At 42.5% G+C, this 26935-nt stretch overlaps 1 protein-coding gene and 1 long non-coding RNA gene across 8 annotated transcripts in view; one reads left to right on the plus strand and one right to left on the minus strand.

Moving 5' to 3' along the window:
- The window catches only part of astn2 (astrotactin 2), a 1941856-nt gene that overhangs the window by 271307 nt on the left and 1643614 nt on the right, over positions 1–26935 (minus strand). The gene's annotated exons all lie outside the window — the stretch shown is intronic.
- Positions 17159–25333, plus strand: LOC147101842 (uncharacterized). Of its 2 annotated transcripts, XR_015073379.1 has the most exons (4): positions 17159–17252; positions 20170–20331; positions 20998–21155; positions 24082–25333. It is a non-coding gene; the product is annotated as an uncharacterized LOC147101842 (long non-coding RNA). The 2 variants fall into 2 exon arrangements; XR_015073378.1 differs by lacking the exon at positions 24082–25333 and having other exon boundaries at positions 17164–17252; positions 20998–23184.

The following is a 26935-nucleotide window of genomic DNA, read 5'->3' on the forward strand; positions in this document are numbered from 1 at the left end:
TCACCGTTATTAAGGAGTAAATCGGATAGCAACTTCCGGCGTCCACACATGCGCAGTTAAATGAGTGTATCTGAGTTGCCCTGCTCCTCCAAAAGCTGCACTATACCAGTACCTCGCCGAGATACTCAGCATTCAAACACATGAAGGGCATGAGGTTACTGTACTTATGTGATAAATACCCACTAAACATGCCAGTGAAGGTTAGGAATAAAAACAGAAAATGCTGGAAATACTCAGCAGGTCAGGCAGCATCTGTGGAGAGAGAAGCAGCGTTAACGTTTCAAGGCAATGACACTTTGTCCGAACTGGATAAAAAGTTGGAGATGGAACAGGTTTTTAAGCAAGTGTAGGGGCAGGGAAAGGGGGGAGGGGAGGGAAGAACAAAAGGGAAGGTCTGTGATAGGATGGAAGGTGGGAGAGATTAAGAGACAAAAGGGATGATGGTGCAAGGCAAAAGGAGATGGTAATGGGACAAGTTAAGAAACAAAAGATGACTCTAGACAGAGTGTAAATGGCAGTGGCTGAATCATTAACAGCTGCCATGTGAGAGAGAGAAGAAAAAAAATGATATGGGGCAGAGGTTATGGTCTGAAATTGTTGAACTTGAGGTTGAATCCAGGAGGCTGTAAAGTGCCTAATCAAAAGATGAGGTGCTATTCCTGGAGCTTACGTTGAGCTTCATTGGAACAATGTAAGAGGTCAGAGTGGGAGTGGAGCAGAGAATTAAAGTGACAGGCGACCGGAAGCTCGGGGTCACCCTTACGGACTGAATGGAGGTGTTCCGCAAAGCGGTCACCAAACCTGCATTTGGTCTCCCCAATGTAGAGGAGACCGCATCGTGAGCAGTGAATAGAGTATAGAGTCTCCCCTTGTCCAGTCTCTCCCTACCTACATCCATGACTTTTCCAATGCCCTCCGCCACTTTAACTGTTTCCAGTTTCCTGGCCCCAACCGTCTCCTTTTCACTATGGACGGCCAATCCCTTTACACCTCCATCCCCCACCAGGACAGCCTGAGGGCACTCCACTTCTTGCTTGAACAGAGGCCCAACCAGTCCCCTTCCACCACCACCCTCCTTTGCCTGGCTGAACTTATTCTCACATTGAACAGCTTCTCCTTTGACTCCACTCACTTTCTCCAAATTAAAGGTGTTGCTATAGGAAACCACATGGGTCCTAGCTATGCCTGCTTTTTCGTGGGATATGTGGAACACTCTTTGTTACAGTCCTACTCGGGTCCCCTCCCTCACCTCTTTTTCCGGTACATTGATGACTGTATCGGTGCCGTCTCCTGTTCTTGCCCTGAACTAGAAAATTTAATTCATGTTGCCTCCTATTTCCACCCTTCCCTCACCTTCACATGGTCCATCTCCGACTCTTCCCTTCCATTCCTCAACTTCTCCATCTCCATCTCTTTGGATAGGCTATTGACAAACATTCGCTATAAGCCCACTGACTCCCACAGCTACCTGGATTACATTCCTCCCACCCCGCTTCCTGTAAGGGCTCTATTCCATTCTTCCAGTTTCTCCGTCTCCGCTGCATCTGTTCTGACGATGCCACCTTCCATACTAGTGCTTCTGACATGTCTTGCTTTTTTCTCAACCGAGAATTCCCCTCTACCATGGTTGACACGGCTCGTGACCGTATCTGTTCTATTTCCCGCACTTCTGCTCTCACCCCTTCCCTCCCTCCCGGAACCACGATAAGGTTCCCCTTGTCCTCAACTTTCACCCCATCAGCCTCCATATTCAACGGATCATCCTCCGCCATTTCCGCCACCTCCAGCGTGATCACACCACCAAACACATCTTCCCTTCACCTCCCCTTTCAGCATTCTGAAGGGACCGCTCCCTCTGCGACATCCTAGTCCACTCCTCTATCACCCCCAACACCCCTTCTCCTTCGCCCGGCACCTTCCCATGCAAGCGCAGGAGATGCAACAGCTGCCCTTTTACCTCCTCCCTTCCCACTGTCCAGAGAAACAAACATTCCTTCCAGGTGAAACAGCGATTTATACGTACTTCTTGCAGTTTAGTATACTGTATTCGCTGCTCACGATGCGGTCTCCTCTACATTGGGGAGACCAAACGCAGATTGGGTGACCGCTTTGCGGAACACCTCCGTTCAGTCCGTAAGGGTGACCCCGAGCTTCCGGTTGCCTGTCAGTTTAATTCTCCGCTCCACTGCCACTCTGACCTCTCTGTCCTCGGCCTCTTACACTGTTCCAATGAAGCTCAACATAAGCTTGAGGAACAGCACCTCATCTTTCGATTGAGCACTTTACAGCCTTCTGGACTCAGCATCAAGTTTAACAATTTCAGGCCATAACCTCGGCCCCTATCAATTTTTATCTCTCTCTCACATGGCAGCTGTTGATGATTTTGCCATTGCCATTTACACTTCATCGAGAGCCATCTTTTGTTTCTTAACTTGTCCCATTACCATCTCCTTTTGCCTTGCACCATCATCCCTTTTGTCTCTTAATCTCTCCCACCTTCCACCCTATCACAGACCTTCCCTTTTGTACTTTCCTCCCCTCCCCCCTCACTTGCTTAAAAACCTGTTACATCTCCAACATTTTTCCAGTTCTGACAAAGGGTCATCGACCTGAAACGTTAACTCTGTTTCTCTCTCTGCAGATACTGCCTGATCTGCTGAGTATTTCCAGCATTTTCTGTTTTTATTTCAGATATCCAGCATCCGCAGTGTTTTACTTTTGTAGTAAAAGTTAGGACTTGTCCATTCAAGTGAAAGTGAATTTTTAACAGTGTAATACGTCTTAATTACTGCCAAACAACCTCGCTGGCACTGAAAATTTACTTTTAAAAGTTTGGAGTCTCATTCCTTCAGATTTTAATTATTGTGGGAGATTTAAAAAAATAAAAAAATGAAAATACTTTTTTTTTACTTTTTCTTTCTGTCTCTTTTATCTGTCTCTCTCTCTCTTAATCCCATGTTTCGTTCCCTCCCTTTATTTCGCTTTCTGTACATGATTTGGCACTGAATTAAATATTCTAACTTACACTTCCTGGTTTAGACGCTGCATGTCTCAGTAAGGGTTCTTCAATCTGATTGGTTAAGGAGACACACCGCTGCTTGGCCTGTTTACACAGGTCCCATATCTGCTATAGAGGACACTGCGCTGTACTGATTCTCTAATTACTGCAAGTTGCAGTGCAAAAGCCCACAGAAAGTCTGTGGGCAAGTGTAAGTGTAGTTCGCCGCTGACTGTAAAACCCGGGCCAATTACTTTATTTTATGCTACATACTATGGAAGAATGATTGATGCTGTTTGACAGGTAATAGCTGTGCTGTGATGTCGTCATGAAGACTTCAATGTACAGACAGACTGGCTCGAATGCACATCATGAAACAAGTGGAGAAAATCTTAATTTTAGTCTTGTGAGAAAGATTTATTAATTATAAGCGATAGAGAGTATTGGCTTGAGGGAGTGCACTTTTAAAATGTTTAATTTTAGTTTTATAAATGATGCATAGAGTACAAGAACACAGAGGTAATGACTAATTTGAACAAGACAATGGTTGTTAGAGTACTGTGTGCAGTTTTAGGAGCCCCATCATAGAAAGGGCATCAAAGCAATAGAGACCACACAGAGTAGATTCACCAGAATCATACTGGCGATGAGAAACTATGGTGATGAGGGGAAGCATGAGATGCTAGAATTATGAAGCACGGAAGGTGAAGAGGAGATGCTTTAAAATTCTGAAGGGTTTGATATGGTGAACACTGTAAGGAAAGACTATTTCCACTGGGTTGGGAATCAGTGACAAGGGATCATTGATTTAAAATTGTCACTAACGGGAGGAGAAATTTCTTCACACAGAGTTGTTAGAGGTTGGAAAGCTTTGCCACAGGAAGTTACTAAAGCAGAGACCATTGCATCTTTTAAGGAAAAAATGGAAAAACTATTGCAGCAGAGGAAGTCAAAGGTGCTATGGGGAGAGAACAGGGCAGTGGGATTACTCTTAGATTGATCTTCCAAAGAAATGGCACAGACATGTTGGGCCAAATGGTTTTCTTCTGTGCTGTAAACTTCTATAGGTGTACGGTTCTATGTGCACACATTCATCAAGCAATGCATGGAAGTCAAGGAAAATATGAGTTTCAGAAAAAACCCACCACAGATAAAACTTTTAGCACGTGTGTCACATAAAGGTTCACAACCAGCATGGTTCAAAGGTCATCAGCCAAAAGATTTCACCAAGCCAGTCTGCCAGACAGAAGTGCTATTTTGCTTCTAAGCCATCATTTCACCCGACCGGAAAGAATTTAACGTTGGGATGGCCAAAGCAGAAAAGGAGAAAAATACTTTGGGGTAGAATGGCTGCGGGGGTTCCCCGACCTCCCTCCATAACTTTGGTTCAAGATCGGTAGAAACCGCGACATAACTTCACAATTTTTATCCACTTACTCTACATTTTAATGTGCGAGTACAGTCGAGTCTGTCTATAACACAGCCATTTAATGCCATGGAAACAAGTTACAGATACGTGCCTCAGAGTTGACACTGCATAATAACTAATACTAATTACACGCTAGAAGCTTTGTGCTAATTCTACAACAGATGTATTCCATTTCTACACCCACTACCTATGGTGGACAAATAAACACTCGCTTTATGAGAGCTGCTATGTTTTACCAAGTCCAAAACCAGAAAAGGGACAGGATACAGTGATGCTTGCACCCTGATAACAATTTATTTCATAACGGCAATAACCTCAATAATTAATATCTCTGCATCATATGGAACAGGCATGGACTTTGGATTTAAAAATCAGAATTTTGGTGTCAGGTTTGCATCGCTGGGCTACCCCGTTCAAACCTGGATGAGTGGCAATCATAGCTCTGTAGCCTACATTGTGTCAAAGACAATGGGGTAAATTTTGATCTTCACCACCCAGGCAGTGAAAATGGAAGTTTACCCCAATGTACCTTCTGAATGATGGGCTCATTTAAAAAAAAATGGATCCATAAATTCTAATAGCGCTAAAAATGTGCTAGATATTTTCAGTATTCTCAGCATGGGTTCATTGAAAGTAAAAACAAGAGGCCATAAATCCATTGGTTATTAAAGTCTGACTGGTGGAGTAGACCTTTTCGTGCAACAGCTCTGCCAACAGAAAAAAAGCCACAATTGAGAAAGTAGTATCAACTTCTGAAAGGATGTATTTACCGTCCTAATTATCATGATTTATCTACATTACAGCACGTTAATCTGCTGGCAAACGTGGGACTTGTTGCTTTGCTGTTTTTAATAAAGCTTTAACCAAACTCACTTAATGGATGCGTTTCTTCTTCGAGTTCATTCAGATTGCAGTGATTTGAAAATTTAACCTTCACATGTTTGTTAAGCTAAAACCTGGAGGCTCCCTTTATGAAAACGAATCACCCCCAAAGGGGAGAGAAGTTATAGAAAACATCTGTTCTGCTACTCCTAGTGCTGCAGTGTGTTGCATCCAGTGTTAAGTTTTGCAACCACCAAGTGTTCTGTGGTGACTGCAAAGTTACCTTTGTAAATAAAGGTGACTATCGTTGCATAACAATTTGTAGAGATATACTTAAAAGGGTGACTAGCCCTAAACCTTAGTTGTGTGTGGGCTGAGAGTTTATATGTCAATACTGATCCAGTATTCACGTCCAACTGAGTAATCTTGCTGGCACTAACAAATATAAGCTTTCATTTTTTTTCAAAATATATCCCTCCCTCATCATAACACAGTTCTTGGGAGCCAAGCATTTTGAGTATTATCACGAGTTGCTTGCTACAGCGAATCGCCCACAGTACAGGAAACAAAAAAAACAATAATACCTTGAATAAGTCAAGAGTCAAAGCCCAGTAGCTTCACAACAGAGATAGTGTTATAACAGAGCCTTATAAATAAGGGGCTGCCGTACATCTTGGTTTGGAATTTATTAAGCGTGAATCTCATATCAGAGCTGAAGATGCTGGCAAAAGGCAAATTGTACATAAGAGCTTATGATTAATACAACCTGTCAACACAGCCAAGCACATCACTTGAACTAGACAGTTGATATTTTTGTACTAAATAGCAGACACAATAACCTCAAAATGCTCCATCCCTGTGTAAGTACTGCTGTAAGTTGCTTTTTTAAAAAAAACGTTATGCTGCCGTGCCTTCAGAAACTCAATGAAATAATTTTTTTCCACATGGAAATTGCATGCAGCCCATCTGTGTTTTTTTTTGAGAATATAAGGATGTCACCATTTTGACCTCTTCTTTGGAGGCAATAATTGTAATAATGGACAGGAAGTCCTTGTTGCAAACAGATCCCCTACTAGAAATGGTCATTTGAGTTGCCGAATTATTTTTTCATGTACGAGTGCATAAATAAAGTTTGGTAATGAAGAAGTAGAGGAAATCATTACAGCACTTCCTGCTCCCCAATGAAAGTGCTTGCAACAGGATCTTCCTGTCTTCAGCTATATAATCACCTCTCAACAAGGTACAATAACTAATGACCTAATTTAACAAAGAAAACAAGTCAAATGAGTTGCACGCAGGTTTAGCATGAACAATATTACTCAGCTGGGCAAAAACTAGTGAAACTATTAAATGTAACAAAGCTTCTCCATTTCCAGGCTTGAGCACAGATTTGTGTATGAGAATGTGTCAGGGGGCAAATAGTGACCAACATTTATGACTGAATTGTGCTCTATGAGCAGCTGCCCAGATGGTTTAGTGGGTAAAGGCATCACTTGGTATGTGTGCCATACAAACTGGAAAAATCCCACGTTCAGCCCCGGATCTGTGTTGAGTTACTTGATTTCATCCAGGGTTGCAGTATGGATGCTACACTTGGCCTCTATAACCTTGGGCCAGGGAGAGGGCAATTCAGCCAAAGTCCCTTCTATGCAGTTACTGGAAAGTGTGAATGTCAATTGAGGACATAATCGGATTCAGCTGCGATGTCTCCAACAGTTAACACGCTGACACATGAATTATGGCCGCTTGGGTAAGATACTGGAGACAGATGGGGCATGTGGATTAATTTCCCAGTGAGTCATTACCTTCAGACAGAAAACGGGTGAAAACTGAAAATAAAAGGGCATTGCATTCTGTGGTCTTCATATAATAGCAATGTTCCTGGACTACAACATGAATTCATTTGGGTAGATGTAAATAAAATGCAAGTTCTTTGCCCAGCGAACCTTTTGTAAATTAGAAAATGAAAGAGGTCAACCATTTTGTTGTTAGGACTATTGAATTATCATTTCCACAAAAAAGCAAGATTTAACTGACTTAGATTGCTCAGAGAATGTTGAGTTCAGAAATATTTTTGTATTTTTCTCATTGCATTTTACAGAGGTGAATGAAGGTAAAGGTGTACATATTTTTGAAAAAGTCCTTCAGTTTTTAATGGCTTAAACTTTTCATTACTTCCTTTAGCCAGAAGGAGATGAAGGGCCGTTGAATAAACTTCACTCCTATCAAGATTTCACCAATGCCACGCAGGAGATGCACTTGTAGGCTCTGCTATAATTTCCTGCCAATTTTCTGTCTCTCATCTCTTCACCCTCCCAACGTGAAGTACTCAGTCATTGAAAGGTGTTCCATCTTACAACCTGGGTAGAAGCTAGTGATGTTCTTTCAACTAGGGTAGCCAGGCTCCAAGATCAGTCAAGACTGGGATATCAATGCAGGCTGTATAAATACATCACTAATATTCTACAGCTAGAGTTGCTAGCATGGAGTGAACATTTGTCTTTGCTGATATGGACTATTCTTTGTAAAGAAACGATATAGTATATTCATATACAAGACTATCATGTTCGGTTTTAAAGAATACCAAGTTATGTAAAAAAAAAACTTCCCATTTTATAATGCCTTTTACTTTGAAAGGTGATGTATACAATGAATTACCTCTGTGTGAAGGAATAAGCCATATTTCAGAAAAATACACCATCATATGAACAGAATTCTAATTTTATTAATATATGATATACTGGCCTAGAAATTGAGTGGGCTTTGCGCCCATTTTGCGGCGCTAGAGGTCATTGCGCTGGACTTACAGCCGGTTCAGAAATTCCCTGGGGCCCTACCATCGGCGGTAGGCTGGTTGCGCTGCGCCGGCACCGATGACGTCATCAGTGTGCGCAGCGTCCCGGTTGCCGTGGTGACGGGCCCCAGCGCCGAAATTGAGTTGCGGCCGCCTCGCCCGTGGCAGCCGCAACTAAGACTCTGGCAACCGAGTCTTACAGGAGTTTGCGCCGGCGCATTAAGGTCGCGCGGCGGCCGGCCGCTTTCCCGCCGGCCGCCTGCCCGCACCTCCCTCCCCGGACTCCTCCACCCCCCCCCCCGCGGAACAGATGCTTCTGGGCTGCGAGCCCGGCACTTCCCCGAGGTGCCGGGCTCATTTTTGTGAAGATTTTACCGGCCAGCGGGCGGGTGCAGGCAGCTCCTCCTTAACTGAAGGAGGAGGCCTGCACTTCCCGAGCCTGCCGCACCGCATCGGGCGCCGCAGCGCCGGAATAGCGCCGCAATGCGGCAGGTAGCGCCCATTTTCAGGCGCAAACACCCTTCAGTAGCGCCGGCAGCCGTTTGGGCGCGGCGCTACTGAATTTTTGACGTGCGCAGGGGGACTTAGCGCCGGCGCTAACTTTCCGGCGCTAAAGCCCTGGCGCGGCGCCAACTGAATTTCTAGGCCACTGGGTTTAAAAGTCTGGAAAGCCTCGGTGACACAAGCTGTGTCAATACAGGCTTCTGAGATGGGATGGTTTGATAACACAAAAGTTGTAAAACACCATACAAGCTTTGAAATGGTAATTGGTTAAAAATACTAAAACAATGGCCCTATTGAAATAGCAGTTTGGTGCTTCCAGAAGATCTGGAATTTGGGAGAAACACAATGGAATGACCCAAGTAAAGTGTTATAAACTAACACGGTGAGCAGAAACACAGAAACATTAAAAGAGGCATGTGCCTTTGAAAAGATGACATCAAGTAAAAGAAACACCTGCTGGTCAAATAGATTTTATGTTAAACTTGGAAGACAGGAGACATAATTCTTAATGCAACCATTGAGATAGCTAGAAAACAAGCAAACGCCCTAGTTGAAGTGTTTTTAATTTACATGTTGTAAAAGATACCTACAGAACACTTTGAAAATATAACATCAATAGATACACCAAGCAATTACATTGTGTTTGTATTGAAAATGGAATAGTTAGTAGACACAACGTCTGTTTTCAAACAGCTAGGTCATTTTAGAATTGAATGGAAGCCCTTTGATAAAAATGGCATCAAATAGATACATAAGTTATAGCCATTTTATGAAACATTTTGAACACCTAAACAACAGACAGAAGTCTGAGAGTTGGCAGTTGAAATGACAGTAAGAATAGAAAGAATTCAACAAAGATGACTTGAGACAATTAGCTTACATCAGCAGAAAACTTCAAAGGATAAACCACTAAAAAAAGGTAGAAAAATAAGAGCTTTTCAGATAGACGGTCAGAAGCCGCTGGAAACGGGCAAACGATTCTCAGCTTCAGAACCACTCTGTAAGCCTATAACTCTGAGTTTCGGGTAATCAGGGTATTTCATTTTGGTGGATATCCTGGATTAGAATAATAAGAAATGTAAAAATGTACGAAGTTAAGATTTGAGAATAAGGATCTCTGAGGATAAGAAATGTAAGCTATTTGTTTTTGAACTGTTAATGTTGTGATTGACTCAAAAGCTGTTAACTGTATGTCGGCTCTTAAATAATTCTATATATTTTTACAATTGTCTCAAGTAGTATTTCTGAATCAATCTCATGAACTCAATTTCTGTACACTCTTTTGTAAGGAGTTGCAGAATTCTGGGGGGTATTCCGGACCCTCATAATATCCGGAAGGTTACAGTCTAGTTAAACTTAATGAAAGTGCTATCCGGAGGATGATAACATCTTCAAGTCATTTCTTTCCTTTAGGGAGAGATAGTCTGAACCTTTAGACCCAATTAAACGTCTTATAGAATTCGGCTATCTCTAACTTTAGTTGAAGGTGAACGTCTGGGGAATATGCCTGATCTGGGGTAGCCCAAAAAGGGCTAGGACTAGTAATTATCCCTTCATCTGAAGTTCTGCAACCATTGTTACATGAGCAAACATGACAACCATTCTCCACCAACAATGTCCCATAAACACCCACAAGGTGAATTGGTCTTTAGGTGGTATTTGGTTGAGGAAGTAATGTTGGCCAGAACACCGAGAGAATTCACTGCTCATCTTCAAATAATGCCCTGGGATCTCGAATGTCATCCTGAACCACTGGAACAAGCAGATAGGACCTTGTTTTAACATTATTATCTGATGGATAGAACATCAGTAACTGCACTGGAGTATGTGCCAAAGTCCTGCAGTAGGACTCAAACTCACCATCTTGTGCCTCAGTAGTACTTATGTCAGATTTAATGTTTATTAACATAAAGAAAATGTATTACTTTCTTAAACATAGAAATATAGAAGATAGGAGCAGGAGTAGGCCATTCGGCCCCTCGAGCCTGCTCCGCCATTCAATGAGATTATGGCTGATCATCCAAGTTCAGTACCCTGTCCCTGCCTTCTCCCCATATCCCTTGATCCCTTTAGCCCTAAGAAATATATCTAACTCCTTCTTGAAGATATTTAATGAATTGGCCTCAACTGCCTTCTGTGGTAGAGAATTCCACAGGTTCACCACTCTCTGGGTGAAGAAATTCCTCCTCATCTCTGTCCTAAATGGCTTACCCCTTATCCTTAGACTGTGACCCCTGGTTCTGGACTCCCCGACCATCGGGAACATCGTTCCTGCATCTAGTCTGTCTAGTCCTGTTAGAATTTTATAAGTTTCAATGTAAGATGTAAGATTTATGTAATAAATTCTGGTAATATGACATCATCAATATCTGCACCTACAATACATTCAATTTAGTGCAAATTCATCGAAATTCTCTTAAGGAGCCATTGTTTCTATTAATAAACAATTCAAAGAATTACAATTAATTAGTTAACATTTTGGCTAAACAGTGAGAGCTGATATCATTTGGATGAGTTGGCTTGTGTGAATTCCAGAGTCAGTCAATGTGAGGTAAAGAAAGAATTGCATTTATATACAGCACCTCATCATGTCCCCAGGTCGTCTCAAAGTGCTTCATATACAATTAATTGCTTTGGAAGTATTTCCACTCTTGTCATGTAGACAGTTGAGTTTAAACACAGTCCATGAAAACTTGCTCCAAGAAAAATGTTCGGACAATCAACCATATGCAATTCTGTACCAGGTGCAGGAATGGTCACTACTGCCATCAACGTTTATGCTACTGGTACCTTTCAGACCCAATAGTGGACATCTTAGGGGGTCAGCCACATTGCTACATCCCACTCCATTACAAAGGTAACTGAACTCCTATTTTGCCACACACCTCATTGCATACATTTCAGCATGTATTTTTCTTACAACTAGAACTTTCCCTCATGTGTATATACGTCCTGTACTCTTACTGCATGGTAATATTTATACCTTTCTTTTGTGGTTCCCTTTAACTTGTGCAATTTCTTCCAAACCTTCTGCCAACTCATCTGAGTGGAGAAGACAGCTCTCATTGACATGGCCAAACTACATTGGATATTAGGGGGATGTCCTTGCCCTCTGAAAATCTGGCCCCACGCCACATTCACCTGCTTTTGTGGAGCCACCTCACTGAAACTAGCTTTAGCCTCATTTAGCCATTTTACACTGCTATTCGACACCCCGTAGCTGGATTCTCAAGAGTTTTCAAAATTGATGGCTGTTAAGTGGCTCAATAGCTGCTTGAGGAGACTACGAAGATCATTATTGTTTACTTACTGTGTTTGGCTGTTACTTTTTCAACACTGCTTATGAATTTAGATACTTTAGATTTGCGTCTTAGGAATGGCATGCACATTGATGATTTACATAGAATTTACAGCACAGAAACAGGCCATTTGGTCCCTATTTCTTTATCCTTCATTTACTTATCTAGCTTCCCCTTAAATGCATCAATGCTATTCGCCTCAGCCACTCCACGTGGTAGCGAGTTCCACATTCTCACCATACTTATGGTAAAGAAGTTTCTCCTGAATTCCTTATTTGATTTATTGGTGACTATCTTTTATTTATGGCCCCGAGTTTTGGTCTCCCCACAAGTCGAAACATTTTCTCTATGTCTACCCCATCAAACCCCTTCATAATTTTAAAGAGCTCTATCAGCTCACTGCTCAGTCTTCTCTTTTCTAGAGAAGAGTCCCAGCCTGTTCAGTCTTTCCTGATAGCCATAACCTCTCAGTTCATTAGCTGATTCATTGAAAGTTTAAAAAAAAATGCTTTCCGCCCGTTTTATGAACCGGGCAATGTCGGGCCCAGTATTTTTTTTTGAAGTATGCCAAGAACGTTTTGGTTTATTTTTACTTTTTGATATAGCGTTGAATCGGAATGCCCCAAACGAGAAAGAAGCAGTGGCTTTTGGAGACGGATGTAATCTTGTGTAAGGTGCGTTGAAGAGAAAGTGTAGCGACTGAGGTTAAAAAACATAAATTAATTCAAATCATACTTCTTGCCATGAATAGTTAAAATGGTGTTACTTTAAGCAGATGTTTGTGCTGTAAGTTATGTTTATGCTTGTGATTCTTTTTTTGTACTAGAAATAATTGGCAAAAAAATAATAATGGAGACTTCAGGTACAGATTGCACTAGATTTAGCAGGTCAAGTAACATTCTGACCAATACATTGACTGTTGGGTCAGTGACAGGTCATTTATTTTTGAATGTTCACTGTATTTCAGTCACCTTCAAGTGGAAGTAAGTACAGTATAATTCTTACTTCAAAACTTAGCCCACTGATGTATGGCCAGACCTAATGGGTCAGATTTATGAGTAATCCTGACCCAAGTTCATCCTGTCCCTGTAATACATTAAGTAGGTCTGGCGCTGAAACAAGTCCTTATTCAGTGCAATGACTCAGAACAACATGCAGGCCCAAAATGTAGATTCATCACAGACACTAGGGGGAAAATTAGGTCGCGCCCCCTTTGGGGCGCTAACTTCACCGGGGCGGTACTTTTAGCGCCCAAACAAAATTAACACCCCCCACAGCTGAAATTCACTGGTAGTGCCCCAAGAGGGAAGCGGGGAGCTACTGAAAGCGCCCCACCTCCCTCTTGGGGCGCTGCAAGTGAATAACGCGGCATGTCGCGCCGCGGTACTGCAGGCCTTCCTCCCCTTCTTAAAGGGGAGGGGCCTTGTGCAGCACAACCCGGGGCCTAGCTGGGCCACCAGAGATCAGAGTGCCGGTAAAAGAGCCCGGCACTCAAGGGAAGTGCCGGGCTGACGGAGCGCAGCCGGCACTCCGCAGGGAGGCTTCAGAGGAGGCCGGGGACGGCAGAGGGGGCAGGTGCTGGCAGGCGGCCAGCAACAAAAATGGCCACCCGGCACCTTCCCTTTAATTAGCGCCACCCCGGCCACAGGTGGGCCCCCCTAACCCTGTCGGACATAGCGTCCGGCAGTAAGTCAGGGGGCGCTACCGAAGATCGCGGCCGGGGCGCTGCGCATGGTGATGACGTCGTCGCTGGCTGCGCAGCACCGCGGGACGCTAACGGTTCCTGCCGCCGCCAACCTCACGCTCAATTTCACAGGAGGCATTGGCAGCGCCGCGTCCGGGCGCTAGTTGTTTTGCGCCCCGTTAGCCCCCTCTTAGGGCACTAACGGGAGGCGCAAAGCAACTGAATTTTTAGGCCTAAAAATTTTCAGCAATGTTATTCCCACTGAATGCAACAAGTGGAAACCAAAAGATTCCTTCACGTTTTATTATTCAAATCGTTCAGCTCTGCCACCTAATGCTACAGTATTCTAAACCAATCTGTGTCATATCAAGAGAAGACAGTCACCTCTCCAGTGTAAATTTGCCTCTCTGGCATACAGTGGACGAGTGCTGACTTTAATTATCCTAAAGCCAAAAAGGAGTGCAAAAAATTCTACAGTTCAAGTATTTGAGACTAGAGGTAAAATGGTTTGAAATATTCTGAGCTGTCTGATACACGAGGGATGAAATCTAAACGACTCAAGTACAATTTGCATTCATTTGTTGTTGCTCATTATTCAATGGGGCTCAAAACAGGTACCGAATCCTGTGCAAAAATCTGAAATGTGCTGACATCAAGATGTATTTTTTTGTTGAGAATGCAACAATTTTGAATTTTAAGAACCCTGTCATGTTTATGAAGTCATAGAAAATCATGGAACAAGAAAAGCCCAATTGAACACGTTGAATCTATCATAAATAACAACAGAAAACGCTGGAAAAACTCAGCAGGCCAGGCATCATCCGTGGAGAGAGAAAAAGAGTTAACGTTTCAGAACTGGAAACAAGCAGGAAAAGGAACATATTTTAAAGCAAGTTCCTATTCCTATTCCTTTATTCCAACAGACCACATACGATTTGCACTATGATAAATTCTCTCAAACTTGTTTCATCGCCTGGAATAGGTGAATAACCATAGATAAACCTTCCAAGAAGATTAAACTCAATAGTGACAATTTTACAATATACAGCTGCAGGCAACGGAGATCTTGGTTTACACTTGCCTGATGCCACTGAATCTTCCAAGGTCAAGCTATGTTATCCATGTATAGCAAGCTCTCACTGTGTAACGCCTTAGTGATTAGGTGAAATATCTGGCCCTGCTGAACAATTAAAAGGCCTTCAGCAGCAGTTTAAAGGGGAGTACATTTTTGGTGGGCAAAAAAATTGAAAACATTTCTACAATGGAGCAGAGAAAATGGTAAGCCTAAGGTGCTTCTGGAAGAACGTGTGGCAGACGGAGCATTCTGCTTGGCATTTCAAGGCATCTGCCCCACACAAGAGCAGTACAGAGTGCATGGGAGGAGATGGCACTTCAAGTCAATATTGTTTCCCACACCCTGCGGACCTACCTACAAATTTGCACAAAGTTTAGCAACCTGACCATGTGGGACTTTCATCATTACCTTATACTACGTAGATGGACAAAATATACACACCATGAACTGATTCTTCTCACTCAGATTGCCTTATAGCCCTCAGAATACATACCATGCATGCTCATTCCGCAGTAGGGCATGAATTGTTGCTGTAACTTATACCTGAAACATTGGCCACAATGACATCCTTAAAGGGTGGTGCCTAATAAATACTTCTAACAAAATCTAGTTGCACGATGTACATGTATTCACAGCGTCAATGAGCCACAAGATAGCCACTTAGGAGGGGGTCACAGGATACATTCCTGACACTTCCAACTTCTCAAATCTGCTCTCAGGATAACATAATGTATGGCAGAAGAGAACCGATATGTATGGGAAGATGGCTCCATAACATTAAGCCCCGGAGTTCTTTTGAAAAGGTCACACTAGGAATCAGTGGCATGCAATTCTTGGAAGGGGGAGAAGTCAGAGGTCTTCCTAAAGCTTAGTATCATATTTTTCCTGTTCTTTCTCTTCCCCTAGTCATTCACTCACTACCCCCCAAGTAGACACTAACTCACAATACAATGTCATACAGTATATATGAATGGGTGTCAAACACCCAGCATTTTAACACATGTTCCTCTTCTCTTTCTATAGGTGTCCTACAAGAACCAGTCACAATGACTAATGGCTCATACAGCCAGGATCTCACAGAGCCCCCCTGTGTCATTCAGTCTATTCCTCCAAAGGACTTTCTTATGATTCCTGAAGCCCTTCAGATGAACAGTGATAGAATCCTGAAAAATAATCCCAAGTATTTATCCTCCAACCTGTGACAAACTCGATGGTCTACAATTCTTTCCTTCAAATCTCATTTTTTCATTGAGTATGAGTTGACCACCTAAGTTGTTGCTCACTGTAAATTGGATTGATCCTATCTTACTGGTACTGGTTGTTTAGAGGAGTGTGTACAATTGAAATCAATAAGGGCCATTTCACATCCTACTTAGTTGTAAATATAGGTGAAATTTCCTTGAAGCAACAGTGACTGCTTGGGGATTCCCAAAAGTTCGAAGTGGGTGCGGGATCAGATTCTACTTCTAGAAAACTTGAGCAAAATAAGTCATAGGATGCAAGAAAAAGTATTATACCACATTCACCTCATGAGGGAACAGTCATGGGATAATTATTTTAATGGCACGATTATTTGAGGACAATTAATCCCCACTTTCTGTGTTACTTTCAATTCGTATTTCAATTTATTGCATAATTCCATTTTTAAATGTTTAAAAACTACTTTGAATCAGCAGAAGTAAACAGTATTTTTTTAAAATATATTTTTGGGGCTAAAGTTACAGTAATATGACATTTTTCCTGTACAGTAACTTCCAGTTTATGTTCTTCACAACATTGAACTCGTGATACAAACCCCATCATTCAACGATGGAGTCATCAAGTCTGTCGGAGCTGCTGAAGGTGTTTGGATGCAGCCTTGGATACAATGGCCCTGAAATTAGGATCAGGAGCTTGCCGCGCGTGCAAGCCCCCGATGTGCACTCACCTTGCGCGCCGACATCTGAAGCCCGGGCCTGCTTGCATTTCCTGTCACAGGCCTGGTTCAGATGTCGGCGCGCTGTGCTTACCTGATCCAGCGGCGTAGTTAGTGCGATGTGCCGGCTGGATCAGGTGAGCACTGTGCAGCCAATCAGGGGAGGGGAAACTCATTCATGAGTTTGACAGTAAGAGCTGTCAGACTCATGAAAACTCCTGGCCCCAAAACACTACTTAAACCTGAAAAAAAATTAAAAAAAACATTGCACTACTTAAATGAACAATAAAGAACTCTGAAAAACTATTTTAAACAAAAATTTTAAAATTTGAAAAAAAAATTTATATAAAAAAATCGGGGCTAAAACTAAACTTACCTTACTGTAAATTCTTTAAAAATAATAAACCTGTGGAAAAAAAAATTCTCAATTGTACTAAAAGCCCACTTACCTGAAAAACTAAGTACTTATGTGTGGTTTTTCAATGCGTAAAGACCGGAGGCCTTTATACACGCACAACTCTGAAAAAAAAAAGGAATTTCACTGCGCACGCGCTGCCTGTGCAGTCGCGCGCATTCTGCCTCTTAACCCCTTGGGTAAGAGGACAGGAAATGCCGGTTTTCAGCGCATGCGCTGTGCATGCTGAAAACCGGCAATCCCTCCGGGCACACGCGTGAGTACCCCGTCCTTACGCACGCGTTGTGCCTGGAATTACTGGGCCAGTGTGTTTGTGAGTGAGTGAGGCCAACAGTTGCTGTTCTCAAATATAATTTATTGATCATTTAAGTTGCCATTGAGAGTATATTACAATAAAGTGAAGCAGGGTAAGATAAAAGTAAGCTGAACGGAAAATGTAGCCATTTAATGAGGTGACAAATCTAGTAAATATACCAGATTTAATTGAAATGGAAATTAAACTGTCCACTAAATTTAATGTGGGAATCAGTTGCTTCGCAAAATTTACCTAATATAATTATTTTATAAACATATTTTGAAAGTCAAATGCATTTATGAAGTAAAAGATTAAGGCCAGAATTTTGCCGGCGTTCAGTGGGCGGGTTTGGAGGCGGGTCCGCTGTCAAAATAGCAAAGATTGACAGTGGGTAGGAAACCCGCCTCCATGCGATTCTCCCAGGTGTCAGGTCTCTCAGCGGAGAACTGACCCGACACCAAGCCATGGGGGAGAAAATATGAGCTAATTAAATGGCTTGTTAACAGCCAATTTAATGGTATTTTGAGGCTTCCTTCCCATTTTACGTGCTCCCCCATGGGTTACCTGCTGCTCAGGGAACACGCCGTGAGTTGAGTCTGCTCTGATGTATCTGATAAGCTGACAGCTGCAGAAGTGGTGTGAAAGATGCCATGTTGCAGATGGCCAGTTTCAGAGCGCAGAAAATGTTGGTTACTGCATTTGTAATACATATAGAGATTTCTTTAGCTTGCAAGTGTTTAGAGCCAATTGTATGTCCAGTGCCATCTCATTGGAACAACCTCTCTCACCATTGACAGATCGCTTCTGTCAACTCACCTGCAGCTACCATCTATTGCAGCAACATCGGTGCCCTTCAAAAAATCAGACCTTGGTCCTCTGAATACTTCCACGATCAGCCCCAACACCAACATCACCAGGCACACCAACATCACCAACAACAACAACAACCTTCTCCGCCGTCACCTGATGCTGCACTGGACACAGGGCATCAGCCCCTGACAACATTGCTGCCCGGAAGGCCAGCGATGGCCTCACCATGGCCAGATTTACTTCACTTGATGCTGTAAATCCTGGCTGCCACATGATGCGCCAGGTTGACACCATCCCACACCTGCACCGTAAAGCATCCCTACAATGTCCAAGCTATAAGCTATTCCTTTCACACTCATCACTATAGCGGGGGGGGGGGAAGTTTTGTCTCAACATTCACTGAAACCCAGTAAGACACTTCTCAAGGTGCGCAAAGATCTGTCCAATAAGGGCAGTGTTGACAATATAGATTTCACTGTATGACAACACATTACTAGAAACTTCACATGACATTGGCTAAACCTCACAAGTGCCTACCCTTGTGTGTTGTTAGTTGGTATGCTTGCAATAGGATGAGAGTGAGTGTGAGGGGTGGCTAGTTTGATGGGAAAGTGATAATGTAGATAGACGGATGGGTGGAGGTGCAAGGTAAGTTGGTGTGAGTAAGGATGTGCGGGAGAAGGGTATGGAAGGCAGAGTGATGGGGGGTGTTGAGTGGCACGGCAGGGTGAGTTTGAGTGTGGCTTTGCCGTAACATTTCGTGATCTGCTCAGATCATTGAAAGGTTGGCGCCACTGCAGCCAGGGACCCCTGATGACATCCCTGCTTTTGCCCTCCTGTGCAATGTGCAACCAGGCTGCGTTGGTGTCCTGGAGAGCTGTGACTCCCTCCATAAGCATATGGAGGGAGTCATTGGAGAGCCTGGGTGCAAGTGTTCACCTTTGTGCAGTGCTTGTCAGTGTTTGCAGCACCTCAATGTTGTAGTATACTGACAGAACAACTGTCAAACTCAATGTGGCCGTGGTTTCTTTAAGGAAACCGGCTGATGACGCGTCGTCAAATGACATCATCAGACCCGCTTCCTGTTAATTGGCCGGGAAACCCACAGGGCGGGCTTAACAAGGCTAATCAAGGGAAAATCCCTTTGACAGAGCAGCTGCAGCCGGGAGCAGAACCGGAACCCAGCAACCAGCTCTCCTGCCACCGCTGAGAAAATCCAGCCCTAAGTATCTGTTATTATAATACACAAGGCAGATGACAAACAAACAGAACTTAATACAAATCCTCTACATAGCAGCAAAATGTCATAAAATACACAAAAAATAAACAACAAAAATTCAAATAATTGGAAAATAAAAGTGACATTATGAAATGTATAGATAAACTGATGCATGATTAAGCTGAGTTGTAGACATAATACATTTCCTTATTGTCTTGCTGTGTTCTAAGTTGTCCTAACTGGTTGCTTAGAGTAGTGTGTACAATTAAAATCAGTAAGGGCTAATTTACACTCTACCTAATTGTAAATATGGGTCGAATTTCCCTGAAGCAACAGTGACTGCTTGGGGATTCCAAAAAATTCTAAGTGGGTGCGGGATCAGATTCTATTTCTAAAATACGTGAGCAAAATATACCATAGAATTCAAGAAAAAGTATTATACCACCTTCATCTAATGAGGTAACACTCATGAGCTAATTATTCTTATGGCACGATTATTTGATATATATGAGGCCAATTAATCACTGTTCCGAACTGAATACTAACTGCTATTCTTAAAGTAAATGTGCTAAAATGCACCATAATTAGTCCTTTCTGTGGTTTATGTGGCTTCCTACAATATTCATACCTGATTAAACAATAGGATCAATTTTAATGCTGTTTCAGTAACCTTAGTGCTGAGCTGAATCGGCTGAATGTTTAGAAATTGGCCGCATGATGTATAGACAGCGAGCTCCCAGGGTGAAGTGGGTGTACCAGGGAATACTTGCTGTAAGTCAGGGGCAGGAAATAGCATGCAGTTGCAGCTCTTAAAAGTTGCATCTGCTCCTTAAAGGGGTTGTCGCTTGATTGTTGCCGGGCAGAAAGCTAGAAATGGCTGGCTAATGACACAGTCCATCTCCATTTTCAGATGCTGCTTTGGAGATGCTTCGGTAAGAAGTGCAGCCAATGAAGGTTGCCCCATCTGGGACCCTGGGACATCCTCCCCCAAAGGAGAACTGTGCACTCTCTTTGGCAGGAGGTGGCAGACAGGCTAAATATTCTGTTAAACAGCCAAATAACAAGGGATCAGGTGAGAAAAATGGTTAGTAGCCTCAACAAGCTTACCACGATGAGGCTGGCCAGTGATGCGCTGGACCAAGTACATGGGTAAATTATGTGTGGCACAAAGAGTTTCCTCTCATCCATGATAGAGGCTGCATTGCAAGTATTGACGAAAAAGATTTTCCCAAGCTTTACATGAATATCCATATTACAGCAAGGTACCCTTTTGACACGTTATTATTTGGAAAGCTAAGCCCGCAAACCGCCTGTACAACATGATGTCCTTGTATAATGTATGTTCATTTACGTACATGCAAATAGGGATACAGGGTGGACACTTGGGTGTCATTCTGTGTGCCCTTTAAACTTCCAACCTCACAACACTGCATATAAAAGGAGGGAGCAAACCCAAATGGGAGGAGGGCAACCTCTTCTTTGATATTGAGTCAATCCGAATGTGTCGTACTTAACACGCTGAGACCTGAGATTGTAGAGAATATGGGCCAGGGTACAGCTGGAGGCCTTGGCGAAGTTTAAGGTAAGTATTATTCTTTTTCACTTACTTGCATGCGCATAGGTCCCAGGATCCCCCTCCCCCCCACCGCCCATTACAAATGATTACCCATGCAAGCTCTGGTTGAAAGGCTGTTGTGCTGCCAGCATTTTAATATATATTCCTCTACTGTTTCCATAGATGGACTGCAAGAACCAGCCACCAGTCCCGATGGCATCTAAGAAGCCAGGAAGTAGTGCGTAGCGATTCCAGGGGCAGATGCTGCAGACTCTCCCATGACGGAGGCCCTAAGCCCTGCTGATGTGTGTCTTATGAAGCATAGAGAAGTATAGATGAAAGTCAGTGGACAGAAAAAATTAGGAAAGGATTATTATTTAAACGGAAAGAAAATAGTATGTATGGAAAATGAAAATGATCTGGGGATCCTGATTGACAACAAATTGAACCTCTTTTCCTCCTCCAAATAACACAAAATATAATACCCACTTGAGTTCCCATATTGTAATGACAAATCTTGCTGCCAAACTAAATCATTTGGATGAAAACCTTCAAAATAAATGGCTACGAAAAACCAACACTGAGAAATAAAGCTCTCCCAAACCCACAGTCCAAATCCATTTATATATATGCTCCAAATAACCTTTAAACTCTGACTACCTGTTGACCCAGAAAGTGCCTGATCTTGATTTCATATAAGTGATCTGAGTGTACAGCGCATTGACCACAAGGAAATCGAGGAATCGCACCTGCACTGATCTCTATCTAATTAACAATGGTTTTAATATTTAAGTGAAGCTTGTGCACAATGAGAGCGCTTTAGGTTGGTGCAAAAAGTCAGGAAGAATATCAAGTGCAGTGCACAACAGGCAGGGGTCCAGTGAGAGCAAAATGCTTCCATATGCTTTAAAAGTTAAATACAGAGATAAGGGGGAGGATATGACACTCTTTAGACAAACTGTGTCACTATAAACTCATGAGACCAATAAGGTATCAGAGGTTCATCTCAATAAAACTTCATTTCCACAATTGGCTATTATGGACTTGCAGCTCTGACTAAGGAAACAGTCAATTGTGAGATTTCTGAGTTTTGTAATACTGGAGTTTGTTGTAACGTGAGTGGATTTCATCTACACGTGATCTCCCAAACCTGAGTCAAGTAAATTCAAATGTCATGTTTCTTGTTTTTCAGGGTTATCTGAACTTTACTCTTGAAATGAACTGAAAGATAATTTGCTACATGATGTAAAGGATCAAAATGACCTGTTTAAAAAAAAATCAAGATCAGTAGATATTTTGAATAAATGTCTACCATTTCCTTTAGCTTATCTCATTACAAATTAATATATGTTCTTGTACTTAGTTAATACAGATAACCCAACTTAATTGGTTCTCTTCCTTGGGTAGGACACAGTCACCCTACCCTGTCTCCCTGCGGAGTCCTGTTTCACGTCACTCCTTTTCTTGTAATTTTTTTTCTTTTTGTTTACGTTATCTTTCAATCCAAATCCCCCACAAGTGCTTCAATCAGTACTGTAATCCTAACAGTACATCTGGAACACGACGTCCCCTGCCCCTGGGCTTTTGCACAAAAGATGAATGGAAGAAAGGAAATCATTCAGGGTGAAAGCGTTTTATCCTATCCTAGTGCTGCATTGTTATTTAAAATGGCATCAAAGATACAAAAAGCAAAACCATATGACAGTTCTCTCTTACTATTTATCTGATCATCGAGTGGATACTTGTCATGTCAAATGATTCATTCTCATTGTGTTCCTGCCCATGTCAGTCAACTAGTATTAAGTGCCGTTGGCTTGTATGTCTTGTTTTGTACAATGATCTGTTATATAATCCAATAGGATGGAAGCAAGACTTACATACTGTTCTGCTGTTTCACGGTTGCAAAGCATTTACCCACTCATTTTAAAATTAAGTTATGATAAACTATTTACTTGCTAAAGTTTGGAAATTCCATCTTACCACATTATTGCCTGCAGAAGAGACACAGACATTTTGGCCATCAGTTCAAAATAACGGAGGGAAGTGTTTCAATGGCGCTCTGTGAGCATGTGTGCAACACAAACGTTACTGCTGTCACCAGGGCTGGCAAGATCACCAAACGGAGATAGATAAAGCCACTTGTGCAATTACTCTGATCAATCTAATTCCCCACGCCAGAGCTTGTGTAACACTGTACACTTCACAACGTCTCACTCAATACACAGGGGCTACTCCTGCGGCGTAAACTCACAAGAGCGACTGAACAACCTTTTGTCCCAGACAGTCAGTGCAAAAGCGCCCCCTGAAAATAAACAAAAGCTTTTTTTTAGTCGCATTTTTTTACTTCATAAATAAATCCAAGACTGGCACGCCTTATTTGGAACTACAAGCTTGTGTTAATGATACCGATTACTTTTGAACAAAGAGCTATTTTTTTCTCCATTATGCATAGAATGTAAGCAGACTGGTACTTGCCATGTGCTTGATAAAAGCCAGTAAATCAAGAGATTATTGCTTGTAGTCCAGTTACATTATTCCACTTTTGAATCATCCAATTTCAACTACTTAGATTATTAGTTGGATAATATTATTTTGTTGATTTTAAGGCAGTTGATTTATCATAAATTTTTGGCTTGGAAGTTCAAAATTCCCACACTTGAAAAAGGAACTCCACTCAACTGTATCCAACACTGCAACCTCCCCTGATATTTTCAATCAATTTCTCCCAAGAGACCACAAACAATGTGATGTTTATATAGGTTATGTATGACTATAGCTTTTGAAAATACTTTGGCTGTCTAATAGAACAGTTCCAACTATTAGTAAAAAGCTTTGACCTTTTCAAGCTGCAACCACAATTATTTTACCATTTCCCCCTTCCCGGCAGGATGACATAGCCTTTTCAATCAGTAATATGATCAACAATGACCTGACATATTGTGAAACTGCAGCCCCTATTGTTTTTCAGTACTAGCAAGTTTATCATAATATCTCCAAGGCATGAGCTGATATTTCTGCGCAGATAGTATTACATGATTCAGACCAACCCCAACAATTCAAGCAACATTTTGATTTGGTGCAAGTCAATCTCCTGTGGTATTGCACACGTAGAATCGCAATCCAGTCTCCTCTTCGGGTGAAGCAGAGTTAGAGGATGAAGGATAATTGGATTAGGGAATGCAGATCTAATGCAGTCTCATTTTAAAGTCATGCATTCTGTCCTTATTTTTATATCATACATGAATGTTATATTATTATTATTTATAGTGAATTGAAAAACCATCATTTGGGAAGCGGAGAAGTAAAGCTGGTTGCAGCACAGCAGTTTCTCTACAGGCCGAGGAGCTGGGAGATGCAAAAACTGAAGTGTGACAGTACCACCAATGGTGGGAGTGTATATGTACAACATGACCAGTTGACATAGGCAGCTGCTGTTATAAATCACAAGAGTTGATTTTATCTGTACCTACCTGGCAGGGCCCAGCTTTAGAAGAGGATCGGATCAAGAAGAGGCCATTCAAGTTGAGTGAGGCCAGGAGGAGAAGGAGCACTAGGAAAGTTTAGTCCTCTCTTGCCTTCTGATTTAACCAACTCATACTTGTCAACCATCCACATTTGATGCATACATTCAGTATTTCCAGTACAGTGTCTTTCAGGGGAGTGATGGTCTGGTTTGTCTTTCAAAAACACAAATGTCTCATTTGTAAATCAATTGTGAAGTATAAAACTATTTATAATTAAGCAAAGTGCACTTTTTTCAAGTGGACATTCAAAATGTTACACACCCTGGATCAAACTAAAAATTCACCACCAATTGGCTCCGTTGCAAATTTGCTGCCTAAACTCTGACTGGAATGGTCTGAATCTGTTATTCACCATTAGGCAATTTAAAAACTATAGGCCTGTATTTTGAGGTCAGCGATGAAGGGATGACGCTCGCCGTTAACCTCGAAGAAAGCTGCTCACAAAAATTTAGCGGGCTCTGTGATGTTGATTTCCCCTATTCCATTGTCAGTTTCAATATGGCGTCATGTATAGGGATCTGTGGCATCCAGGAACAGTGAAGTCATCAGACAGACTGAGCAGCCAATCAGAGTAAAGAATTCTCACAGAGCAAACCAGGAAGTAAAAAGTACTGGTTATCATTCACTTTTTAATCATTTTACAGAGAGCAAAATAAAGATTGGGACATACACATGGGATTAAGGCAGAAGCTGAAATATCATAAACAAACTTTAAGAAAATAAAATAAAAATGTATTTTTAATATTTTTAAAAATCTATGGAATTTTTAGCATGGAATGAAAGGAAAGACACACTTTTAAAATTAGTTTTTTTAAGAGAGGTTGTTCAGCAGTAATTATGACTTAGTATACCATTAAAAACTCAGCTACACTTCATTCAACAAGACTCAACCCTTTCAATGGTTTTTACAGTGAGAACAGTGTGTAAAAAGTTGAAGTTCACGTCAAATCACTGATTCTGTGTTGGTTGCATCTGCGAAGACTGCAACAGTGCACCCTATGGAGGAGCAGGGTATTACTGACAGCAACCTCCGGATTTCCGCATTTAACTGCACACGTGCGACGCCAGAAGTTGCTGTCAGTTTTATACAGTAATGACAGTGAACGCTGACAGTTTCACCATCATTACAGCCACAAATTCTGGGCCATATACTCTTCTCCCAGTTACATTATTTCATGCTACTGGTAGAAAGAAGTTAGTTCCATGACTCCTGTGCTCCAAGTGCAAAGCAATGCTCTAAGGGACATAGGTAGGAGGTAGGGCTACAACATTGCAGTCCCAAATCTCTGACCTACATTCCTTAGGATAGATCTTGACCTTGTACCATAGTGTAAAACAGGTGATAGCGAGTCGGCAGTCCGTTTTACATCACTCCTGATTTTCATTTTCACAAGGCCCTAAAAGGTGCATGACCCACAATAGATTCTACTCCAGGAATGGAGAAAACTGCAAAAAAACTCATACCTATGCCCTTTAGAGCATGGTTTCACACTTGGAGCATAGGGGTCATGGAACTAACTTCTTTCTACTTGGGCATAGGGGAGCAACATTGCATGAGGAGGCTCAGGAGGGCTGTGATGGGGATTTGCCACCTGGTCCATGAAGAAGTCCAGAGACAGTCAACCAGCTGCCCTGTCTCTGAAAAGAATGACCCCACAATGACTACAGCAAAGGAGACCACTCGTCACTGATGCAGGTCCGTCAGACACAGGTAGGTTTGGAGATCACCAGGTGGCAGTGTAGCCATCCAACAGTGCTGCCCCCTCAGCTAGGGAGCACTTAATTGGGCACATCCACAACCAGCACAGAGAACGTAAGGAGCAAATGCCACAGTCAAACACATTAAACACATACACAACTAGAAAAGCATAACTGAATAAAATTAATTAATTTTTCAGATATATTTCACTCCACCATTCTTCCATTGGACAGAAAATAAAGCATCAGGGGCGAGAAATTCGGTATCGCTTGGGGCGCTAAATTTTGACAGCTGGAAAAATTAGCGCCAGGCGTTAATCATTCTCAGCTTTCGGTAAATTCAGTGTTAGCACTCCAGGAAGGAAGTGGAGCGCTAGAACAAACGCTACCACTTCCCTTCTAGAGCGCTAAACCAAGCTGGGGGGGGGGGGGGAGGGGGGGCAATAGAGGTGCACAATGACCACTGCAGCGCTGCCGGGATCCGAGGGCTCCTTCCCTCCCTTAAAGGGAAGGGCCATCGCTGCAGGCTCTGCATTTGAATGATCTCTCTCATCGCCAACGACAGCCGGGATCCTCGACGATCAGCCCCAAGCACTCTAACAGGGTGCAGGGCTGATCAATTGTGGCATTTAAACATTTTCAAAATGCACCATAAAGGAAGGAAACACATTTCTACTGAAGACCAGTGGCCTTACCTTTAATTAGCGCTCCCGAAGCACCCGGCCTCCCGAACAACGTCTCCTGCAGCTGTCGGTGTTACCGGCCAGCAATGCTGCAGGGGGCGGAACCGAATTTCGGGTCCGGGGTGCTATGCAGCCGGATGGTGTCACGATCTCTGGGCGCAGGAGAGCGTGGCGCTAGGGGTTATTGCTGCCGCCAGGTGAATTTCGCGGACGGCG

The sequence above is a fragment of the Somniosus microcephalus genome, chromosome 23, assembly GCF_052327205.1.
Source record: "Somniosus microcephalus isolate GS21.2 chromosome 23, FLI_Smic_1.0, whole genome shotgun sequence".
Taxonomy (NCBI): domain Eukaryota; kingdom Metazoa; phylum Chordata; class Chondrichthyes; order Squaliformes; family Somniosidae; genus Somniosus; species Somniosus microcephalus.